Source organism: Lynx rufus, unplaced genomic scaffold (genome assembly GCF_022079265.1).
Source record: "Lynx rufus isolate CCGP_SWC_20201006 ecotype Redwood Valley unplaced genomic scaffold, mLynRuf1.p SCAF_7, whole genome shotgun sequence".
NCBI lineage: Eukaryota > Metazoa > Chordata > Mammalia > Carnivora > Felidae > Lynx > Lynx rufus.
In genome coordinates this window covers 15,442,537-15,464,662 of record NW_025814889.1, presented here as the reverse complement: position 1 = coordinate 15,464,662, position 22,126 = coordinate 15,442,537, and the positions used below count along the sequence as shown (strand labels likewise).

At 40.9% G+C, this 22,126-nt stretch overlaps 1 protein-coding gene and 1 long non-coding RNA gene across 7 annotated transcripts in view; both read left to right on the top strand.

Moving 5' to 3' along the window:
* RSU1 (Ras suppressor protein 1) overlaps positions 1-22,126 on the top strand; it is a 202,719-nt gene that overhangs the window by 67,636 nt on the left and 112,957 nt on the right. The gene's annotated exons all lie outside the window — the stretch shown is intronic.
* Positions 65-7,363, top strand: LOC124502077 (uncharacterized). 2 transcript variants are annotated; one of them, XR_006959828.1, is made up of 3 exons: positions 65-1,444; positions 2,221-2,293; positions 7,015-7,363. It is a non-coding gene; the product is annotated as an uncharacterized LOC124502077 (long non-coding RNA). The 2 variants fall into 2 exon arrangements; XR_006959827.1 differs by lacking the exon at positions 7,015-7,363 and adding an exon at positions 4,014-5,199.

Sequence of the window (22,126 nt, the reverse complement as noted above, 5' to 3'; positions counted from 1 at the left end):
GAGAGAGGGAGACACAGAATCGGAAGCAGGCTCCAGGCTCCGAGCTGTCAGCCCAGAGCCCGATGCGCGGCTCGAACCCACGAGCTGCGAGATCATGACCTGAGCCAAAGTCGGGTGCTTAATCAACTGAACCTCCTGGGCACCCCAACAACTTTTTAATCAACCCACCACTCTTGTGTTTTTTTTTTTTTTAATCTCTTAGTTTGTAGTTTTAATCCCTTGAAAACTTTTGCCACATAAAGTATTTGTTACGGCTGTGTGAAGATACCTTTTGCCATCGTGCATTTGGTTCTAGCCTGACTCCACTTCCATGGGAATTGCTAAATATGTTCCAGCTGAGAATTCCCTCGTCCCGCTTCTGTGGCAGATGAATCTCAGTCCTCTGCCTGCTCATTCACATGGCCCAGGGTGGGCTTATGACGTCCCTGGGAAATCACGTCCAAGCCTGTTACTCTGTTGCCGACGTATTCTGCTCTTCTGGAAAGGTTTCATGAGTTTACTTCTCTCGTGCAGACCCTCCGTGTTCTCTCACTCCTTCAACCCATTGAACTGTGAATTCCTCAAACTGTGAATATTTGCTTTTCTGCTCCAGAATCCCATAATTTGAAAAAAAAAAAAAAAAAAAACGAACAAAAAATCCGCACGTCTAACCCAGAGTTCTTTGAGCAAGTACCTCAAGTGAACCCGGCCGTTTGAAAGAGGCCAGGGGTTGCCACTTGGAACGAAAGCTCCATGAGAGCGGGGTGGGGTTTTATATTCCCTCCCTGCTGGGTGCCCCGTGCCTGCCATGCTCTAGGCTTCAGGTTGGTGCTTGAGGAATGGGTACTGAATGAGTTAATGAAATGAGGACTCACCTGGCAAGGTGCTGGGAAGGCCATGCGGAGGCAGAGTTTGACGTCTGCCCAGAGCCGTGCTCCCCGTGTGGAAGCCACAAGCCACATTTCCAGTGCTCAGTATCCATGTACAGCTCGTGGCTACCCCCGGGGAAAACCCAGGTACAGAACGTTTTCATCACAGGGGGTTCTGGTGTGAAGGAAAAGCATTCCCGTGGTTTCATGGAACGATGGAAAGTTTCAGCACCACTTGCCCCATCTCCCTGGTCAACTTTGTCGTTGTAAAACGTCTGGAGGAACTTGCGCCAATTTGAAGGGCTGAGAAGTAGGCTCAGCACGTTCTCCTCACGGTTACAAGTTGTCATGCGTCGCTTAGGAGCAGCCTGCGGGACCAAGGAAAGATCGTGGCGAACGTTTTTAAGGCGAAAAACTCCTTGTCAGAAGAAAGGGTTTGTACTGTGACTGTTGACCAGGGGTGGTAGCATTAGTGATACCTGGGGGGCTTTGGCAGAATACACATACCTGCTTCTTCCCCGACCTGGTGAATCAAAATCCTCCTGCAGGAGACGAATTCTCGTGCCATTTGGAAAAGCTCCCTCCATGCTTCTGGCGTGCGTTCTTGGGTAGTGTGATTAGGAGAAACTGTTTTTTCTTTCTTTCTTTCTTTCTTTCTTTCTTTCTTTCTTTCTTTCCTTCCTTCCTTCCTTCCTTCCTTCCTTCCTTCCTTCCTTCCTTCTTTCTTTCTTTCTTTCTTTCTTTTTTTTGAAGTGTGTTTTGTTATTTTATTTCATTTTTCAAGCAGAGAAGCGAGCGAGGGCATTGATCAGTGATTTATATCAGGTAATACTTTGTTAGGAAGATAAACCCAAGTGAACACCTATGTCCTTACATATTTTGAAATCTTAAATCATATTGCTTATCCATTTAAATATCTTGCTTAAAATCTAGTCCTACTTATCTAACATTTCTGTTAAGCTCTCCAGTAACAAATTATATATATATATATATATTAATTTTTGTTATTATATATAACTTATTATTAATACATGTGTGTGTATGTGTGTATATATATATATATATATATATATATATATTACTCAAGAGTACAGTTGAGGAGAAAGTCACTGAATGACTGTTTTTCAAGCCATACCTAGGAAAGCTTAATCCCAACATCTGCCTCATGGCAGATTTCCCTAATGACAGGCAAGTACTTAGCTGGAAATAAATCATAAATCATGACCCCCTGGGAGTTTCTGTTAGAGGTCGAAACTAGAGATGAAGACAGATGTATTCTTTATTTTTAAATGGTGGGGTTTTTTTTTTTTTGAGTCAAGAATAATCTAATACATAGTAATGTAATAATAATCATTATAATATTATGTATTAGGGTGCTGTGACGAATACTTTTCCTGCCCTAGCTCCCGTAATTGTCATAAGACTTGTCAGCGGACTTTTGAGAGGTAAGACACTAAAGCTTAGCACTGTCTGTAGGGGCACAGCTAATGAGTCACAGAGGCTTGATTGGCATCGTGTCAGGCTGTCCTCCAGGTCAGTATTCCTCCCCACTGTGGTGTTCTCCTTTCCATTCCAGCCGGCAAAAGGATTCCCAGAAAGTGCAGCACCCGCTCACTCCCCCCTAGTGGCAGGAGAAAAGCTGCTCTCCTCTGGCGGTTGGATGGCCAGCATGGGGAGGGGGGCGGGGATGTAAGCAGCAGGTTGTAATACCCTGCAGAGTGCAGATGAGACGGCCTCTGTAAAACAGTGCTCTTCTGCTAGACCCTCCAAAGTTGCATAGTCCCTGGGTCCACCCGACCCTGTCCCCATAGACATACAGCCACAGCAGAAATGTCTTTGGTTTGGCTTGTCCACAGTAGCTAAGATGATTGTCTGGAGTCGCCCTGGCCTAGCTAATGAGAAGCACTAGGGACTGACGTGCTTGAAGTGCATTGTATCTGTCCCGACAACACCCACTGGCTACAGGCTTACTTCTGGGTGCACCCTCAAGTGTGGATGATGCTTTCTCCCCTGTATGTTCGTATTATACATATCGGCATAAGCAAGGCAAATGCCTTTGAGATTTCTGTGAAATTTCCTTTAAAAATAAATTGGGAGGTGGGGCGCCTGGGCGGCTCAGCTGGTTAAGTGTCCAACTCTTGGTTTCGGCTCAGGTCACGATCTCATGGTTTTGTGAGTTCAGGCCCCACGTCAGGCTCTGCGCTGACAGTGTGGAGCCTGCTAAGGATTTTCTCTCTCTCCTTCTCTCTACCCCTCTCCCACTCACGCTGTTTGTCTCAAAATAAATAAACGTTAAAGAAAATAAAAATAAATTTGGAGTTTAACAACTTGAAGCCTTATTGGTAAGCGTCTTTGAACCAAGCAGTGGAATCCAGATGTGTTCTGACTTGTCAGGTCTAAGAATGTTCAGGGACACGGCAAAATGAAGTCAGGAGTTTGGCTGGAGTTTTTTCTGTGTTCTTCTATTACTTTCCTTTTGTTGGAAATCCCTGAATAAGTTACTTTACCTGCTGTGTCTGATTCCTAGAAAGTAGTACACTTGATTTCATGTTGGTCCATATGCATATAGCAAATTAGGTACAAATCAGGTCTGTCATTCACCCATTCAGACATTTATTAAGTTCCTACTTTAGGCCAGGTCTTGTCTCCAAGGAACTGACTTTCCAATAAAGTCAAATTCACTAACTCTTCAACTGTTTATTGGGCCCCTGCTTCATGCTTGTTTCTTGGAGATAGGACAAGGGACAGATCCTGCAATGGGGGAAGGTGGATGAGTGGATAGATGGATACCATATTAGATAGTAAATACTCTGTGAAAAAAATAAGCATGGAAGGGAGTGTCTAGATTGTGGTGGGTGCAATATTACTCTGTTGACCAGAGTCAACAGGGAAAGGTTTGCCTATACGTTGGTGTCATTTAAGCAGAGACCTGAACAAGGGAGGGGACTTTCCTGGCAGTGGGAACAGGAAGTGCCAACGTCCTGAGATGAGTTGTGTGTTGAGGAATAGCAGGGACGCATATAATACACTTCAAGTGCATCAGTCCCTAGCACTCCCAAGGGGAGGGTGGGGAGAGGGGAGAGGGGAGCTCAGTTAGGAAGTGGGGACTAGATCCCATGAGAATTTGTGGGCATTGTTAAGGATTTTGGCTTTTTCTCTGAGTAGGTGTCGTGGCTGCCTGCATAATGGCCCCCAAAGATGCCCCCGTCTCCGGGCATTTGTCACCTCACATGGCGAAAGGACTTTGCCAGTGTGATGTAGAATCTTGAGATGGAGAGATTATCCTGGATTACGAAGGTGAGCCCGGTATAATCACCTGAGTTTTAGAAGACGAAGGCAGGAGGGTCAGAGACAGTAGTCAGTAGTCGAAGGTGTGATGACAGAACCAAGAGGTTGGATTGTCGTGGAGGGGGCCTTAAGCCAGGGAATGCGGGTAGCTTCTGGAAGCTGAAGAAAGCAAGGCAGTGTGTTTTCCTCCGAAGCCTCCAGAAGGCATGCAGCTGCGTTCATCCAGATGGTGATAATGGTCAGATTCTGGGTCTGTTTCAAAGGCAGATCGAACAGAAACTGGTGATGACCTGGGTGAGGGGGAGAGTGGAGGTTTCAGACCCCGGGAGCTAAAAGGATGGGAGAGATAACAGGAAGGGTGGGTGGGGAGACGTGGGGAGGAGAGGAGCTAGTCATTAGCCGAGTTGTGGGTGTCTTAAGATCGAGATGCTTCTTTGGATGTCTAATCGAGAGGGCAGCTGGGTAGTGCGATCTGAAGTTGGAAGTGAGGTCTGGGCTAATATCTGATTTGGGGCGTTATGAACATAAATGTAATGCCACCGAGTGGACGAGACCCCCCGGGTGTGACTGTAGAAGATAGAGCCTGGGAGCACTGCGGTTCCTGGACCCTAAAGCCAGAGGGATGTGTCTGGCTCACTCCCAGACAGGTATCTGGCCAGGTTGGGGACTGTGGCTTCCCCTGATTGGCTCCACGATGACTCCCTCGTGCTGGTGCAGTGGGCATGCTGTGCTTCGGAGGAAAAATGTTTTTCCTGACACGTGCAGTTAATTCTGCCAGTGAAAGCATGAAACAGACACAGTCGAAATCTCGTCCGGAGCCTGCCTGAAAATGAATGTCTCTTCAGGACCTGTCCTTTAGCCAATCTCTTCAAAGTAAAGCAGAGATGTGAGTGAATGAAGTTTCACCCGGTTTTAATTAGTGGCAGAATGAGTGAGTGGAGTGGAGGAAAGGCCTGCATCGGTAGGGAGGAAGGAAAGACGGACGCCCCGAGCAGTCCTCAGAACAGACAGAGCACCAGAGTGGACAGCCTCCTGGAGGTGCTCTCTGAGCGGCGGTCCTCTGCTCTGCTCTAGCATTTCCTCTCTCGCCCGAGACCGCTGTTGTCTTGTGAACTGAGGATGTGACTTACGTGTTTTTGCATGGTCTCCGCTCAGTTGTCCAGGGTTCAGTTACTTGCTCTTGCTGGAGTCATTTCTGGTTTCTTGGCCCCTAGGCAGTGCGGGGACCTCTTCTCCCATATCTGTCACCCAGATAATTGCCGTTAGAGAAGGAAATGGCCTTGGTCAGTGGGTATGCAGCAGAGCAAAGTGTTTTAGGTGTTGGAACCTTGTCTACACCAATTTAAGCCGCCTGTAGGAGGGACGTGTGCAGTGCCACATACACCTGGGGCTGGCTACCTGGTGTCCAACTTTGTATGCCAGGAACCAATAGTATTTTTTATTACAGAAATAGGAGAAGTATATGTATTCTTTCTAGCATATTTGTGAAGAGTAGAGACAAATATTAATTCCACTCAAAGACTAAGTGATGTCAGGAATTGGGAATTTTTCTCCAATTATAATTCTGTAGAAGGAACAGAATTAAGAAAGAGGGAATAGACCTGTCTAAACTCTTTTGTATTACACCTCTTAATCCTTTTCTTTATGGTGTTGAGAAGCTAAAGAAAAATACTTTACTGAGGCAGGCAAGAAGGAAACGCCGTTTTCTTTTTGGTCAGTCAAGTCCCAGGCTGTGTCTTGTTCATTGTCTTTTGCGTTATTTTCACTCTGTCAGTTGTTTCCCAATTATCTTAACCCAGAAGTCTAAAAAACCAGCAACACATATTTTACTGTGTACAGTAGAATGTGGACACTTACCTCTTCATCACCAGGCTTGGGTTCAGTGCTCTATGACTTTGGACAAATTACTTTCTGCGCCTCGTGTAGAATGGGGGTAAGAGTGGTCCCACCTCATAGTGCTGTCCTGAGCATCAGAGAATAATCCATCCAGAGAATTTAGCCACTTGCCAGGAGTAAGGACGACTTCCCAGGAAACCTTAGGTAAACGAATACAGGCACACAGATGTGCGTGTGTGTGTGTGTGTTTGTGTGTGTGTGTGTGTGTACGTGTACAGACGCTGGATTTCATACTGTAGAGTTTTCACTCTCTATAGGCTGGTTCTGAAGCCTGGGCTCCTCTCACGCAGTCTAACCATAGGGGTTGCCCGAGTCCCACCCTTTTGACAGGGAGAAGCACTTACCGCAGAGCACCCGGAGAGGAAGAATGACCGAGAAGGTCAAAAATCCAGATTCCCCGTGGCACCCTGTGATGGGCTGGTTTATCCTGTGGGTGGAAGAATGGCTGTGCATCAGCTTCTGGCGTGGAAGCCGAGGAGAAGCACAGTAGGTGTGGGGAGAGGCATGCGGGGGTGCTGCGCATAGAGGAGAGTATAGGTCCCGTGGAGTGGCTCCACGTGACAGACGCTTGGTGTGGGACAGTCCTGGCACTGGTGTCCTTTCAATTCCATGGTCACAATTGTAATAACAAAATTTTTTTTAAGTTTATTTATTTTTGAGAGAGAGAGATACAGAGCAAGGGGGGTAGGGGCAGAGAGAGAGAGAGAGACAGACAGACAGACAAAATCCCAAGCAGGCTCCGCACTGCCAGCACAGAGCCCAGTGCGGGGCTCGAACCCATGAACCGTGAGATCGGGACCTAAGCCAAAATTAAGAGTCAGATGCCCAACCAACGGAGTCACCTAGGTGCCCTCTGTAATAACAGACTTATAGTTTCACAAATTACCCTGGAAGGTGGAACTCCTGTCACCAGTCGGTGGTAACTACCCCAGGTTATCAAAGGGTAGGACCATTTACTGCTTTTGCTTTATGTCTGTTCTAGGACTCAGGAAAATGTAAAAATGCAGCATTTTGTAGGGGAAAGGTCTCTCTGGAGCGGATGCTAACAGACACGCACCTCCCAAGAGGTAATTGTTAGTCTGTGAAATGGTTGCCAGATGTCACGATAAGTTAGCTTCGTAGTGTAGTGAGTGGCACGTACTTACTTCATGGAATTATAAATTGTGCTGCTTGTACAAAATTGAATTTGGCAGTTGATCATAAACACTTTTTTGAAGTTACTTTTAGGCTTGATAGAATTACATAAAAACCTGAGTTTTACACAAAATGTCATAATTTACAAAACGGTTCCATAGCCTTTAATCTCGGTTCTGTACTGTAGGCAAGGAAAGTTCTTGGGTCACTTTTTGAAGGTGGCCAAACCAAAGTGTATAGGGAGCTTGTGACGTGCCCCAAGCTCCATTACTGACACAGCTTGTTACTGACAGAGCCAGATTTTTAGTTCAGGTCTGTCGACTTCAAAAACGAGCGTTTGTCAAAAGAAGATGTGGTAGACGTGTACAGTGGGATATTATACAGCCATAAAAACAGTTGAAATCATGCCATCTGTTACAACACGGATGGACCTAGAGGGTATTACGCTAAGTGAAATAAGTCCTAGAAAGACACAGACCGTATGACTTCACTCCTACATGGAATCTGAACAACAAAACAAGGAGGAGAATGAGACTTATAAATACACAGAATAAACTGATGGTTACCAGAGGGGAGTGGGGGGCTGGGCAAAATAGGTGAAGGGGGGTGGGAGATACAGGATTCCAGTTACGGGATGGACGATATTGTAATAGTGTTGTGTGGTACCAGATGGTAGCTATACTTGGGGTGAACAAAGCGTTCACATTGAGAGATGTTGAATCACTATGTTGTACACCTGAAACTTGATGAAATGTGTGCCAACTATACTCAGAAAAAACTTTTTTTAAGGAGCTAAAAGAACCCTCCCCCTCAAAAACGAAAGTATTCCTCTAAATAGTATATCTGTACATGTATCAGTATTGAACCAATTAGAAGAACATCATTTATCCTTAGATGGCAGATAATAGTGATTCCAAACATAGGCCTTAATTTTATTCTTTGAAAAATAAAGTGTGAGGCATAGAGAATCTTCACCAAACTTTGACTTTTGGTTTGAATTATATTACATCCTCTTACATTTTATTTCGATGTTAATATTCTTTTGACATACTTCATAGGAAATATTTCCTATTCTTTGATTCCCATGGTCTTACTTGATAATCAAAAATGATTCCTGTCCGTCTCCTACATGATATTTTTTAACAAGTTCCATTTTAGATATTCTATTTCAGTGAATTTTTAACCCCAGAAAATGCTCTAAGTGTGGGTTTTAAAAATGCTAAGTGAATTATATTTCTGCCTGGTGAGTTACTGCCTTAAAGGGGGTGGGAAGTTGCAACACATAAAACGTTTCCATTCCGTATTATAAATTTCAGGAAGCCCAATGTCAGGTTCACTGTGATTGAACATGTGCATCATTCTGTGTTAACACCAGCTGGAAAGGCATGCGACTCTTTGCAGTGGACCATTCTTTGATTTAATAGGACACTAAATGTATTCTTGCCCTGGGAGAAATATTGGCAGTACTGAGATTCTAGATTTAATTTTTTTTATTCCAGTGGCATATCTGTAAATACAGTTCCTATCACCTGAATACGTATATAATATCTTACATTTATGTAGCATCTCCCTCAAAGCATCTCCTGTATATTACATTATTCCTGTATTTTCTTTTAAAGCAATTTTATACTAACTTAGTCCTGAATGGTATTGTGTGAGTGTCTTTTGGGGGTCACGGCTGGGATGGGGTGAAGTGGAGGATGATGACCTTTATGCTGGCCACACCAGAAATTTAGTGACAGACCCAAAACCTACATGCTCATGTTCATTGTCAACGTTCATGTAGTGATTTTAATAGACCTCAGTACTCTGTTACCTTTCATATTTGCTGTTGTAAGCAGAATGGCTCTTCTCCTTGGACAGCCCCTGTCTATGTTACCATGTCACATCCTGACCTGCAGCTCCTCACACGGTGTATTCCTCTGACCTTTTGGGTTTGACGCAGAGCAGTAAGTGAAATAGACATGATCCCTTCCCTCATAAAGGGAACCTTTGAAGGAAACAACAAACGGTTGAAAATGACCAGCAGAAATGACAATAAATACCCAAATCTGCTGGAATGCGAGCTCTGGTGTTAGACTGGAACATCCATCCTTGAAGACAAGAGTGTGCCACTGCCTTCTGTCGCTGGGGTTGCCACAAGAGCCTCCTCCTGACTGGTTTCCCTGCTTCCTACCTCGCTCCATCCGATCCCTTCTTCACACAGCTCTCCAGGTGCTTTTTTGACCACTTCTGTGATTTCGAATTCTTGAAGGTACCCTGTTGAGTCTTGAGGCCCAAGATTATCCCTGTTTTTTATGCTGCTCTGGCCCCTCCCTTGCTCATGGGCTACCCTCCGTGTCTGCTTCGTGGTCCTTCACGGTCTTTGCACTCTGCTTGGAATTTTCCTCTCCTGAATAGTTGCATAGGTGGTACCTTCAGGTGTCAACTCACATGTGGTTTCTCCTCCGTGATCCCTCTCCTGACCGTTCACTATCTCACCAGCCCCTTCCTGTTATTTTTTTATTATGGCGTTCTGTTTTTTTTTTTTTCTTCCGATCCGCTCGAATTAAACTTAATGTGTGGGATGTATATTTTTTCCCGTATAAGTAATTGCTATGGCACCATTAGTAGAGAAGAGTTTCTTCTTTCTAAAGAATTGCTTTGGTCTTAGAAGCCAATTTACTATATAAATGTGGATATATTTCTGGATTGTATATTATGTTTCCTTGTTCTGCGTTTATAGCACTGCCATGTTGTCTTGATGACTATAGCTTCATAAGAAGTCTTAAAATCATGTAGTGTAAATTATTTTTCAAAATTGTTTCGGCTAGTCTGTGTCCTTTGTACATGCATATAGATTTCAGAGTCAGCCTGCTGGGATTTTGATTGGAATTTGACTGAACTGACAGATCATTTTGGAGAGAATTTGCATCTTAACAATATAGAGCCTTCCAATCTGTGAACATGATCTCTTTCTCCATTTGTTTAGGTTTTTAAAATTTCTCTTGGCAATGTTACAGTTTTTACTTGCATATATCTTGTTAAATTTATCCTTAAGTATTTTCGGTTTTTGATGCTATTGTGAGTGGAACTTTTTAAATTTCATTTTTAATTATTGCTAGTACTTAAAAATACAACAACTTCTTGTAAATTCACCTTGGTTCCTGTGATTTTTCTTAATTTTCTTATGAGTCTAGTTTTCATAGGGTTTTTGTTTATTTATTTGTTTGGCTTTTTCATTGTTGTTGTTGGCAGGGCGTAGCACAGCATATCTCCTAAGATTTTCTATGTACATGGAAGTCTTGTCTCCCAAAAAAGACCATTGTATTTCTTTTTTTCTGGTTACTATTCTTTATTGTTTTTCTTGTCTTATTACACCAGCCAAGCCCTTCACTACAGTGTGGAATAGAAGCCGTGACAAGGAATATCCTTGCTTTATCTTGATCTTAGAGGGAGAGTATTATTGTTCATTGTTAAATGGATACTAGTTATATGTCTTTAGAAAAACACTTTTTTATCAGGTTGAGAAAGTTTCCTTTTATTTCTGGCTTCTTTCAAGTTTTTATGAATAGGTATTAAATATTGCCAAAAGCTTTTTTTTTTTTTTTTTCTTTCCCCCTCTATTGAGGCAATCATATGATTTTTCTCCTCTGGTAGCCATCCTCCAGGGTGGCTTCTAATGATCCCTGTGTCCTGGTATTAATACCCTTGTATGGTCTGCTCCTATGGGTTTCTGTGACCAATATAATACAGCAGAAATAATAGCATGTCACTTGTGAGATTAAATTATAAAAGACACTGCAGCTTCCATCTCGGGTATGATGTCTTGTCCTTTGTCTCTCTCACTCTCTTTTGAATCCCTTAATCTTAGGGAAAGCCAGTTGTTCTATTGTGAACAACCTTACTAACTGAACTTGGAAGTGGATCATCCAGCCCCAGTCAAGCTAGACAAGCCCCAGACTGGCAACTTGACTGTTTCCTGAGAGTCTCTGATCCAGAACTGCTTAGATAAGTCACTCTCAGATTCGTACCCTGGGAAAATGTTAAGATAATAAATGTTAATTGTATTAAATTCCAAGTTTTGCAGTACTCTGTTCTTTAGTAGTGCATAACTAATATGTCTGCTTCATTTGTCATTGTGGCAAGTGACATTGATTGTTCAATGTTAAATCAGTCTTGTATTTTTATGCTAAATCCCACTTGGTATTACTCTTTTATCCTTTTTTTTTTTTTTTTTTTGGGTGGAAGCTTTCTCGAGATAAAATTTACATACCATATAATTCACACATTTGGAGTATACAGTTCAGCATTTTTAGTATGCTCAGAGTTGTACTACCATCACCACAGTTTTAGAACATTTTTATTAGCTTAAAAAGAAACTCAATACCCTATAGCTATCATTCCACAATTCCCCCCCTCCCCCAGGATTTTTATTTTTATTTGTCAGTTACATTTAGAATTTTGATCCATCTTGAGTTAATTTTTGTATGTGGTGTGATAAAGGTCCAGTTTCATTGTTTTGCATGTGGCTATCCAGTTGTTACAGCACCATTTGTTGAAAAGACTATTTTGCTCATTGAGTCTTGACATCCTTGTTAACACTTATTTGACCATAGGTATGTGATTTCATTTCTGGACTCATGTTTATTTATTGATGTATATAGTTGTATCCTATATAAGTTCTACACTGTTGTTAATACTGTTGCTTTTTAGTAAGTTCTGAAATTGGGACTTGTTAGTTCCAACTTTGTTACTCGTTTACAACATTATTTTGACTATTTTGAGTCCTTTGACATTCCAAATAAATTTAGAATCAATCAGCTTATCAATTTCTGCAAAGAAGCCAACTGGTGTTCTGATAGGGATTACGATAAATCTGTAGATTATTTTGGAGAGTATTGCTGTCTTATATTAAATTTGAGATCCATGAACATAACATATCTTTTCTTTAGATCTTTTTAAATTTCCTTCAACAATAGTTTGTCAATTTCAGAGTATATGGTTTACACTTCCTTTGTTAAATGTATTTCTCAACATTTTATTCTATTTGATGCTATTGTAAATAAAATTCTTTTCTTAATTTATTTTCGGTTTATTCATTGCTGGTATAGAAAAATATAGTTGATCTTCATACTGATCTTGTGTCCTGTAATGTTGCTGAACTTGTTTGTTTTAATTAGTTTTTAGTGGATTCCTTAGAATTTTCTGTGTCCAAGGTCATGTCATCTGCAATTAGAGATAGTTACACTTCCTCCCTTCTCTTCTAGATGCCTTTTATTTCGTTTTCTTGCCTGACTACTTGGGCCACAACCTCTAGAACAGTGTTGACTATAAGTAACAAGAGCAGACATTTTTATCTTATTCCTGATCTTAGACAGAAACCTGCTGGTCTTTTTCCACTGAGTACATTTCCTGTGAGTTCTTTGTAGATGACCTTTCTCAGATGTAGAAAGTGCCCTCTGTTCTTTGTAGGATGATTTTTATCACGAAAAGGTATTAAGATTTTGTTAAGTGCATTTCCTGCATCTATTGAGATGATAATGTGGTTTTTGTTTTTTGTACTTTTAGGTATTTCTAGATTTGATTTGCTAATACTTTCTCGAAAGATTTTCCACTTCATTCAGTTCATGAGGGATATTGGTCTGTACTTTTGTTTTTTTTTTTAACAGTATCTTTGTACAGTATCAGGGATATCCTGGTCTCATAAAGTTGGTAAAATTGATATTTTTAAATGTTTGACAGAATTCATTAGTGAAGGTCTTGAATTTTCTTTGCAGAAAAGTTCTGAATTATGAATTCAGTATTTTCATAGATATAAGCCTCCTCAGTTTTCTCTATTTCTTTTAGCATTGGTAATTTTTGTTTCTTCTAAGTTGGTCTGTAGTATCTATAATGATATCCCCATTTTTATTTATGGTACTAGTAATTTAGGTTTTTTCCTCTTTGCTTTTGATTGGTCTGGCTAGGCTTTATCAATTTTATTTCTTTTTTAAAAAAACTGGTGTTTAATCGAATTTCTTAATTCTTTGTTTTGTATTTCATTGATTTCCTTATCTTCTGTTCACTTTGAGAACAATTAGCTCTGATTTTTCTAATTTCTTTAGGGAAAGCTTAGATCATTGATTTTCAGTCTTACTCTTTTTCTACTATAAGCGTTTCTAGAAATAAAGAAATGTATTTCTCTCTAATCATTGTTTGAACTGCATCCCACACATTTTGTGTTTTAACCATCATTTCATTTAAAAATATTTTCGGAGCACTTGGGTGGCTCAGTCAGTTGAGTGTCTGACTCTTGTTTTCAGCTCAGATAACGATGCCAGGGTCATGGGATCGAGCCTCATGTCAGGCTCCGCACTGAGTGTGGAGCCTGCTTAAGATTCCCTCCATCCCTCTCTCTCTCTCTCTCTCTCCTTTTGCCCCTCTCCCCTGCTTACATGTCTCTATCTCTCTCTATATAAAAAATAAATAAAAACATTTTCCAGTTCCCTTGTAATTTCTTCCTTGGCATGTGGGTTATTTAGAGATGATTTGTTTTCAAAGATTTTGTAGTCATTTTGTTATTGATTTAAACCTTAATTATGGTCACAAATCATAATCTGTATGATTCTCTTTTAAAAGTTCATAGCCTTGGTTTATGGCCCAGTATATTGTCTGTGTTGATGAATTTTCCATATGCACATTAAAAGGTTAAGTATCCTATAGTGTTATATAAATATCAGGTCAAATTAGTTGATTTGTTAAAACCTCAAGTAACAGTGCTATAATTTCTTTTAAGTCAGCTATCTTTTTAAAAAGTTAACAAGAGAGAAAAAAATCTTTAGTATTTCAAGGCACACTTACCATTTCCAGTGCTTTTTAGCCCTTGATAGAGATATGAGTGTAACTTACTTTCTTTCATCCTGAAGAATTTCCTTTTATATTTCTTGTTGTATTGTTTTGGCCACAAATTCTCTCAGCTTTTCTTCATCTGAATTGCCTTTATTTTGCCTTCATGTTGAAGAATTTTTTTCTAGATAGAGAATTTTAGGTTGACAGTTTTATTTTTTCCTTCCAACTCTCTAAAGGTAGTGTTCCGTTGTCTTCTAATTTGCATTGTTTTGGTGTCATTTTTACCATTGTTGTCCGTAATATGTACTGTGTCTTATTTTTCTTTGCCTTTAAAACTTTTTCTTCATCATTGATTTTTAGCAGTTTAATTATGTGCCTTCCTGCGGTTTCCATTGTTTCTTCTGTTGTGCCCAGAATTCGTGATCCCCAAAGACCACCAGGGAGCCGAGTCCGATGCAAAAGCAAAAGAGCCTTTATTCGAGCTAGCTCGAGCTCAGTCCCCTACCTGCACCGACGCAGCGGTGAGATACCAGGGAGAGAGAGAGAGTTTCAAAAGCACAAAGGTTTTATAGGGGTCTAGGGGCAGCCGATTGGCTGGGGAAGGGGCGTGTTTTGATCAGGAAGCTTGAATGGGTGAGCGGGAGGTCACTCAAAGGGAGGAGGCGTGGTCTAGGTGAAGGACACAGAACAAGATGGAGCCGGCCGGCATAGGCCCGCCCTTTCACTTCTTCTCAAGGGTTGTGTAGAACTTCTTTGATATATGGTTTGTAATGTTCACCAAATTAGATAAACTTTAGTCATTATTTCTATATTTATGTATTTACCTACTTATTACCTATTTAGCTAGTTACCTCCTATTTCTTCCTCCTTTTCTGGAAGTCAGATTACACTTAGGTTAGATCACTTGATGTTTTCCACAAGTCAGCTGCCCAGAACTTTTTCCTCTATTTTGTTTTTTTCAACCCGTGTGCCCCTCTTTGCGGTTCAGTTTTGGTGGTTTCTTCTGCTGTGTTTTCAAGTTAACAGATCTTTCTGCAGTGTCTAATCTCCTGACAAGCATGTGTCCCATGAAATATTCATTTCACATCTTATATCGTTGAGTTCAGTTATATCCATATAGTTCTTCTTATAATTGCCCTTCTCTATGAATAGTTCCTCTTTATTTCCTTATTATGTTCACATTGTCCTTTAAATTTTTGGACACATTTTAAATATGTTTTAATTTTTTTTTTTTTTGGTCTACTGATGTAATTTCTGATTCTGTTTCTGTTGACTGATTTTTCTCTTGTTTATACATCACCTTTTTCTGTTTCTTTGCGTGTTTAGTATTTTATTATGGTGTCATTGTAGATATGAATAGTATGTTTTTGATGTAGAGATATTATTGTCTCCTTTTGTGGGCTGCTGAGTTTCATTTAAGGAAGCAATTTCTTTGTGACCAGCTTGATTTTTTTTTTAAGGCCTGCCTTTAATCGTGCTTGGAGTTGGTCCAGACTCACCTTTACTTGTGGGCTAGATGAGTCCTTTCCTAAGGCTTCTGGAATCTCTGTCGAATGATCAGGGTGTTCAGTGAGGTATCTCCACTCTGGCTGATGTGGAAATGAATGTTTCCTAGCCCTCTGCTAATGCCAGTGATGATTTGGCTTTGTCTCCTCTGTAGTTTTTCCCTTGTTATTTTGTTTTATCTTTCTTTCTTAGCCTTGAGGAGCCTTGCCCTGGACATGGTAGTTACTCTTCAGCCAAAGACTCGAAGATCCCCTCTGCAGTTTTCTGGAGCTGTTTTTCTTTATAGCTACTTTGTTTCTACTACCCTGCCCCGGCTCATTATTCCTCCCTCCACAGCCTCAAACTCTGATCTCTCTCCTTTTAGCTCAACAGCGCCACCATGTTGCTTGATCTCCCACTTCCTCCATGACTATCTGGAGATGCTTCCAGGGGAAAATTAGGGTGATCGTGGGGTTCCGCACACTTGTTTCTTTTCTCTCAGAGAAGATGAGTTTGGTGCTGCTGCTTGTCCAGGATCTAGAAGCAATTAACACTATACATTTTTTCTAGTCACGTTACCATGGCTGGAAGCAGAAGTCTGTATGAATTTTCGATAACTTTCAGGGTGAGCAGTTGAAATGTAAATATCTTTCTGCCTCTTTCTTGCCTGTTTACAGTGTTCTTTACTGTTTATCTGCTCAACCTTGCACTCACTGGCTGGGTACTATAGCAGGAGTGGAAGTATTATGGTTGTCAACTTCCATATTACTTAAATATCTCAAGACTATTTACACTTTCACTCTTGGTATTACTATGTTTTTAATCCCCAAATAATCTCTTGGTCTTAACTGCTTTTTTTTTTTTAATTTTTTACTCTTTATTAAGTAAACTCTATGCCCAACCTGGGGCTCAGACTTAATGACCCTAAGATCAAGAGTCACTTTCTCTACCATTTGAGCCAGCCTGGTGCCCTGGTCTTAACTGCTCTTTGAATTATCTCTTAATTCACTGTTGTAGATAAGACCAAATATTTAATTTGTGAAAGCTGCCATAAAATGTACCACAGAGTGGTTAGCTTCAACAAGAGAGATTTATTTTCTCACAGCTGTGGAGTCTGGAGGTTCCACATCACGGTATCAGGAGAATTGGTTCCTTCTAAGGGCTGTACGGAAAGGATTTGTTCCAGATCTCTCTCCTTGGCTTGTAAATGGCCACCTTCTCTCTGTGTCCTCATGGTTCTTCCTCTGTGCATACACATATAACTCTGCGTGTTCAGATTTCCTCTTCCCGTAAGGGCAATAGCCATATTGGATTAGGGCCCATCCTAATCTCATTTTAAGCAGATCACATCTGTAAAGACCCTATCTTCGAATATACTCTCATCCTGAAGGACTAGGAGTTAGGACTTCATGAATTTTAGGGGGGAAGAAACAATTCAGTCCATAGCACCAATCATTTCTCTCATTTCTTTAGTTATAACCTTGGTGTAAAACTTGATGTCTTTGGATATTTCATTGTTCACAAGCTTCTTTATGCCTTTGATCCCTTTTATTTTGCAACAATAGGTCTAGCTCCCTTAAGCCATCCTTTTTAATCTTTTCAAGAATCACCCCTTTGAGAAACCAGTGAAAACTATAGAGCTACTCTCCCCAAAATGTGCATTTTAATATAGGAAATTTTAGGTATAACTTGGGGAATTTTAAGATGCCCCCAATCCATGCATGGACTTTTAAATCTAGAATTCTCATCCCAAGTATTCCTTGTTTGAACCCTTTAATTCTAGGTTAAATTAGCTACCTGGGATGGGCATCATTTATGTATATCTCAGGTCTTCCTGTGAGTCACATGCAAATAAAGAATATTGAGCCCAAGATACATGAATGGTTTGTGCATAAAGTGATAGCTACAGAAAGAGAAAAGAAATCCATCACTTATTTGGCCCGTTCTCTTTCAAATCTAGTTCATAGGTTATAGTGGTAGATGGTAATATATAAACTTTAAGGAGGTGTTGCCTTTTTCCCCTTGCATTTAAAAAGGTTATGTGCTGCAATGTGAGACAAATAAATCATGATTCACTACAACACCAACGTTGCAGTCAGTTATATAAATTGCCAGTGGAGCAGTAAATCTGTCACTTTGTGTGTTCTGACCATTTAACAGTTGGAATAGTGTTGGAAAGAGGACTGACTGGAAACAAAAGAAACAAATATAGTGGCAGATGCAATTAACAAGATCAATGGTTGGTGTTAAAGGTTCATTGTTTGGTCATTTCGGTTGACCGAAGTAAAAGCAATTGCTATCTGAAAGACTTCACTAGCTATAATTTGCTGAAATAGAATGCAGAAAAGTGAGTTGCCCAACTTTATAACAGTGTGGAGAAGATTTCTCAGCTTACTGTGTTCCTAGGACAGTGACCAGAAGATCAAAAGATCAAGACTGGTCTTTTCTTGCATGCTTTTAATTGATACTCCAGAACTTTTCCTCACTCGGTATACTTTTTTCTTTAATTTTTATGCTACTTTAGCTGTTCACCTACTTCTTTAACAAAACTCTTCCTGGTCTGTGTTTGAATCCTTCCTAATGTTTTGAACCTCAGTTTATCACAACTTTCTCTTACTCTATACTAGCAGATTTAGCTATGTCAGATCATGACCTCGACGCACGGACTGTAGCTGACACCACTTTGAACAACAAGGAGTTTTCTGTGTTGGTAAGATTTTTCGTGAGTTGCCATTTTGCTCTCTTAAATTGAGCAGTTTTTATAAATGTGTGACCTTGAAAGTGTGCTGCTAATAGTGATGATACTAATAGCTACGATTTATGAGCATTTACCTCTTCTAAATCAGATAGTTATGCCTAAATAAGGCATTCCCGCGAGGTGGGGGTTACTGTTTTGCCCATTCACAGATGAGGAAGCTGAAGCTAGAGGAGCTGACTTGACAGAGTGCCACGGGGAGAATCTGTGTCTGTCAGACTGTCTGCTTTCATCCAGTATGTATGTTCCGTGGCAGCGGCTAGGAATCAGTTAAATGTTTATCAAGTGTGTATTCTCTAATATCTTCCCAGGCCTTGTGAAAGACACAGACTTCTCTCTTAACGGAGCCCATAGTCTAATGAAACCTGAAGAACAGTTAAGGGACTGATAAACTGGGATACCCGCTATAACTGCGATAGGATTGCGCCCAGGCAAAGACCGTCATGGCTTCAGGTGGTCTACAAAGACTTGAGCTTGGGCCCTAGAGCAACGATGTCACAGATGGAGAGGCTTAAACTCACAGTTCTGGAGGCTGGGAAGTCCAAGATCAACGTGCTGGCCGATTTGGTTTCCAGTGAGGGCCCTCTTCCTGGTTTGCAAAAAGACTCCTTGTCATGTCTTCACATGGCGGACAGAGAGATTCTCTTGTGTCTCTTCTTATAAGGGCACTAATTCCAACATGAGGGATCTATCTACCCATAAGACCTAATCACTTGCCAAAGGCCTCACTTCCAAATATCACGTTGGTGATTAGGACTTCAATAATGAGACAGCCCATAGCAGGTAGAGATGAGCATACAGCTGGCCTTTAAAAAAAAAAAAAAAAGGAAATCGTGACATGTATTAAATTTCTGGACTTAAATACACATTTAATCTATGGTTTTGCCATCATTCCTGTCTCCTCATATATCTTCCTCCATCACTAGCAGAACTCCTGCCTTTCATTCAGTTACAGATTCTGTGACTGGTTGGACAACTTAGAGCATCCCAATGGTGAAACCTGTTAATGCTGTCTCTTCTTTACCATTTAGGCCAGTTGGTTCTCAGAGTTTATGAGATCCATGCACTACTTAAGGAAGCTGATGAAGGCAGTGGATTCATCCTAGGAAAAAAAATGTATATACCTGACCATTTGTTCCGAGTAATAGTAATTCAAGATAGCCACACTTTATGTTTTGTAGAGGAAAACTTTAGTATAAGGGAAAGGGAATGTGTGGAATTAATTAAAGTAAGCATACAGAGGGAGAGAGTATAGAAAAGAGCAAAGAAGGGTTAATACATCAAATCAGATACTCCCAGCATCCAACCTTCTGACTACAGATGGTCCTCGGTGAGCAGGCTTATTGGGAGTTGCAATTGAGGGTCCCGGGCAGAGCGTCCTCCCCTCTGGTGGGGCGTCCAGCTGTCTCTTCCCGCCAGGGCAGTACGTGCACCACCCGTGTGTGATCTCCGGTTAGTCACGAGGTTTGCCTGAGTGGAGTCCTGAGTGAGCTGGTTTTTCTCTGTTTCTTTTATCGTATCTCACAATCTCAGGAGCCTGGGCATCTGCATGTTTCTCTGTCCTCCCTGACCTATTCCAGATAGATCTGGTCTGCCTCAAGGAGGTGAAGCAAGTTAATCCCTCTTGGCATCAGGAACAGAAGGGCCAGTTCTGATTCCAAGGCCGGATACAGAGCACAAGCTAACTAAGCCCCCCACGATGGCGTATGTGCGGCCCTGGGCACAGAAGTACATGACAGGTCACACACAAACAACTTCTATACAGAGCACCATTGCACCTGTGGTTAAAAATCTCTGCCCTGACCTCATCAACTTATCTTAACTCTAGTTAAAGGCGTTGGAGATAAATGGCACGTACTTTTCATATCTCAATAGGAAAAATTAATAAGAACACATGTTTCACAGGAGACGATGGGTGGCCAGCCATATGAAAAACTAGTCACCCTTACTAGCAATCAAATGCAAGTTAAGTCATATTGCCATTTTTAAGTATGTCAGTTAACAGAGACTTTAAAATATAGTAATACAAAGTGATGGTGGGTGTTTGGTGAAATGAACATTTTCGTACATTGCTGTTTGGTGGTAAATTAGTGTGGTCATCCCAGACTGTATTTTAACTGTACTTATCAGGCACTATAGCAGCTCACCACCATGGGGTGCCTGGGTGTCTCAGTCAGTTAAGCATCCTACTTCAACTCAGGTTATGATCTCCTGGTTTGTGGGTTCAAGCCCCATATCAGGCTGTGTGCTGATAGCTCAGAGCCTGGAGCCTGCTTCTGATTCTGTGGCTCCCTCTCTCTCTGCCCCTCCTCTACTTGTGCCCTCTCTGTCAAAAATAAATAAATTACAAAAAAAATTAGAAGCTCCTCACCTTTTGTTGTAGTATGTTTCTTTCTGGGGAAATCTATATATATAATTTATATATGTAAATTTTTTTGCAGCAGTATTTATAATGAAAATTTTGAAGCCACCTTAAAGTCCAGTGATAAAATCATGGTTAAATAAACCGTGGTAGATTATGGAATATAAAATGACATGGTAAATGCTAACATCAGTACCCTCTAAGGTTGAATTTGCAGTGTGATTCTAATTATAGAGAGTGTTTAGATAGCTACAGTAAAATGAATTAATCAAAAAGTTTTTGACTAATATCTTCGTATGTTGGTCTACTTTTTTTTTAATTCTTCAAAATTTCTACAATGTTATTTGTGTTAACTTTATTAATGATATCAAGTTAGCTTTTACTGTACAACAAACCGTCCTCAAACCTAGTGGATTAAAAATAGAGCCATTTTATTTGGTCAGACTTCTTGGTGCAGACTGCCCCAGCAGCTCGTTTTTACTTGGCTTTCTCATGGATCTGGGTCAACTGGGCGTTGGCTGATGGCTGTTGATTAAGGATGGTCTCGCTCACATGCTTGGGGGCTGGCAGGCTGTCAGCCAAGCACTTTCCAAGTCTCTGCTTGGTTCACATTTGCTAGTGTCACATTGGACAAAGCAAGTCATGTGACTAAGCCCAGGGTCAATGTGCAAAGGAAATAAGGGCCTGGTTATGGGGGTGGGGGGTGTTACTGCAGCTGTTTCTGTTAAGCCATCTTTGACATAAGCAAGGATATTTAAATTCCATTAAAAAAAATTAAAAGAAACCCCTAATCAACTTGAAGTCCTAATCTGACAGCCTCTGAGAGTCCTAATAATTTGTTTTGATAACATCATAGTTCTTCTTATATTCCTTCTTGGTCATGATGAGTAGGAAGGCAGGTAGTGAGCCAATAACGACATACAGTTAGTTTTCCACTGGTTTTCCAGCCTTCCTTTCCCTTCTCCCTTCCCCAGGCAGAGTAGCCAGGAGCTTGTGATTGTCCAGTAATTTTTCTTTCTGTTTAAGATTTTATTTATTTATTTTTAAGTCCTCTTTACCACTAGTGTGAGGCTCGAACTCACAACCCCAAGATCAGGAGTTGCATGCTCTACCAACTGAGCCAGCCAGGCGCCCCTAATTTTTCTTTCTCTTTAACTGAAACTTCCTAACACACGCAGAAGACAGCCAGTCAAATGGAAATGGCATGGAGGGCTAATAGGTTTATTAGAGGAATGCCCGGTTTCCCGGGTCTGATGTGAAGTACGTATTTGTTTTTATACTGTTGCTAATATTGTTGTATAGCTTCTGTAAGAATGAAAACATTTCATTTAACTTGGAAATTTTCCGTGTCAGGATAGAAATGTATTATGTTGCTCTCACTTTGTGTGACAGGAGGCAACAACGTTCATAGACCTTTTGTGAATAGTATCATGAGGCATTTGGGGAAAGGTGATGTTGTGAATGAATACCTGCAAGTCCTAATGTAGTTAAGCACCCAGAATATTTTTTCACAGTGTATGAGTTTCCTGTTGGTGTCGTAGCAGATTG